Here is a 3,066-nt window from a genome sequence, read left to right as displayed (position 1 = left end):
CATGAATGAGGTGAACATTCTTAAGATCATATCCATGTCCATGTCTAGCAATTTATATATGGTATGCATACTCATAAATTAAAGTTACCAAATGATGTGTATGTGTATAACCTCACTTGTCAAAAACAATTTTTGATTAAAAACTAAAAAAAGTTGTGCATGGTGAATGAATCTATCTGTTATAAAAATTGGTTCAAGTTTATCTACAGTTAAGACATGTAAGAAGAAATGAAAATAACCCAAATTCAAATATTGCCCAAATGTGTTCCATTCACCTAATTGCAATTTAATGTATAATATTTAACTTCACATTGCAAAATAAGAGCAATCTTTATCCTTGAGTACCAGTAGTGCTCACAACAGGGATGGGGTAATCTGTAATCTGTAATCGTAATCGATTGTAATTGATTACATTTTTTCCAGTAATCGACAGTAATCTGTAATCGAAGACATTTTCGATTACATGTAATCGTAATTTAATCGATTACAGCAAAAATCATGATGTAATCATCGATTACTTTCGATTACTTTAGTAAATTAGTTTGATGAAATATAACCTAGTATTTTAAATGAAAACATGTATGTATTCATCACTTTGAAGTACTGATATGACTTAGAGTTTATCAACTGCCTTTATATTTCTATCTATTGTCTCAAGCTGCATTATGATCAACCAGATCCCCTACCATAATTTACTTTATATCTAGCTTTTGAAACAAATGGATTTATGTGCTTGTCAATAAGTCAACACCTTTTACATTAAAATAAGAAAATAGATTTGAAATAAGAAAATAGATTTAAAATAAGAAATGTGTCTTAAGTTAAGTTCTGTACTTCCTTAAAGTAGTAAGCTTATTTGTATTAAATTTCCTAAAAGCATAATTTTCAATAAGATTTAAGCTTAGAATAGATAAAACAGTTGATTTCTTATAATGTTAAGATATACATGTATATAAAAAATAAGTACACAAAATCCTTTTAACAATGGACCAATGCCTATGCATTGAAATTCTTTTCAGAAAAAGATACATGTATCCCTCGTTGACACTATAAATATATACTGTTTATAATTTTATTATAGAATAAAAAAATCTTAACAAACTTGTCTTTACTAATCAGATGATCAAAGTCTTCTAATCACTATATAAGACACATACTTTGTTTTTATTTCAATTACTGTTTGTCTAATTAAGATGGAGATTTACATTATTTTGCCCCAGGTTATAAATTGTACTCCATTGGCAGTTTTATAACCTATAATTAATTTGTTTTTTTACAAAAGGATTAAATCATGTTTGTCATTATAATTATAAATTTTGATCCTTAAAATTAGCTGAACTAATTAATAATTCTACTTTTTTTATATTTTCTTCTGAGAAAACTTCCAACATTGTAAATAACTATGCTAAAATATACCTGCTTTTAATGAATAAAAACAAAAAAGCTAAGTTAAGTCAGTACGAAAGCAAAATTATTGAAAAAAAACTTTAAACATATATATAAGTGATTGATGGAATGCAATGTCATCTCTAATTCATGTTGAAAGTCAAATTTCAAGATTTTTTTAATAATTCTGATCCTCAGTAAGAGATTCCATCTAGATAACAACTGTCAACTTATAATTTGGAAACAATGATTTAAATGCTGTTTTTTTTTTGGTAAAGTTCTAAACATCTACTATACAAACGTTGACCAACATGATAGTGTTTAACTTAATTTTTTTTTTTTTTAAATTTTGAAGCATGTAATTGACAGTAATCGAAAAGTAATGTAATTACTTTTGATAAAGTAATCGATTGCAATCGATTACATACAAAAATCTGAGTAATCGATTATTAATCGATTGCACAAAATACCTTCATGTAATCGATTATTAATCGATTAAATTTGTCAGTAATCGTGCCCATCCCTGGCTCACAATCACTTTGATTTTTTTTTGTATGTAATTAAATCTTCAGTAAGTAATTAAAGAAGAAAGCTAAGCTAGAGGCTTTCAAAACAAATATTTGAAAACCTGGAAATAATTGAAATATTTTTAGATGAATTGTATATTTATAGGCATGTATATTTACAAAGATGTGCTATTTTGTATATTTGTATATTTGATACTATTACAATCTTCATAACATGTATATAGCATATTAACTCAGTTGTTAGATATACATTTCATAATGAAGGAGAAGGTATCAAAATGCCCCTTACTGGGAAAACTACAAAGTGTAGTAACTATCATTTTCAGATGATCATAGGAAATAACTTTATCAGTATTAACAATACTTTATATGCATTTCTTTTTTCACGTTCATCCCTTTTTTTACACATTGTTTATACAGGAATTTAACAACCAAAATTTTCATGGTCAATCATGTTCATCCCTCACTTACACTTAGAAATATGCAACAGTTTTACTGAGTTTTTTATATTTGAATGCAATGGGTTCCCAAAAAAAAAGTTGACAAAGAACGTAAAGTTTAAGATAAAACACTTCCCTGTAGGTCTAAGTAGAAAAATCTGTCATTCTTTTTCACAATTATGAAAATGATCATGGTAAGGAAACAGTGATTGCTATATAGTCTAGAAGTGTCATTTCTGATGTCCATGTTATGATGAAATTATGTCAAATAGGATATATTTGACAAACAGTGGTCCTTTTACTTATAATGTTTGATGAATTTAATATGAGCAACACTCTTACCCAAATAGATATTTGACTCATATTAACATTTTTATAAAAACAAATTTGTGGCAACATGATTTTGGATAAGGCTGTTGCTCAATAATGAGAAGGTTTCAAATTGAGATAGTGTTGGAAGCTTTATTAGATAATTGTTTAGTGCAAGTGCAAGAAGGCCTAAAATACATATGTTACAAGAACTTAAAGTATATTATTACTCATATCTGACAGACTAAAGTGTTATGCTCATCTGATGTATGTTATTGACAGTTTTTTTTTATACAATGTAATTTTTTTTATTAAAGGGACCAATAATTTTATGTTATTTCACCTTCTTTGCATTGTAGCCAAATGATATCTAGCCCAAATAAGTGTATCAATAGTGAAAACTA

The sequence above is a fragment of the Mytilus californianus genome, unplaced genomic scaffold (genome assembly GCF_021869535.1).
Source record: "Mytilus californianus isolate M0D057914Y unplaced genomic scaffold, xbMytCali1.0.p SCAF_8, whole genome shotgun sequence".
NCBI lineage: Eukaryota > Metazoa > Mollusca > Bivalvia > Mytilida > Mytilidae > Mytilus > Mytilus californianus.
Note: the sequence above shows the minus strand (reverse complement) of the source record.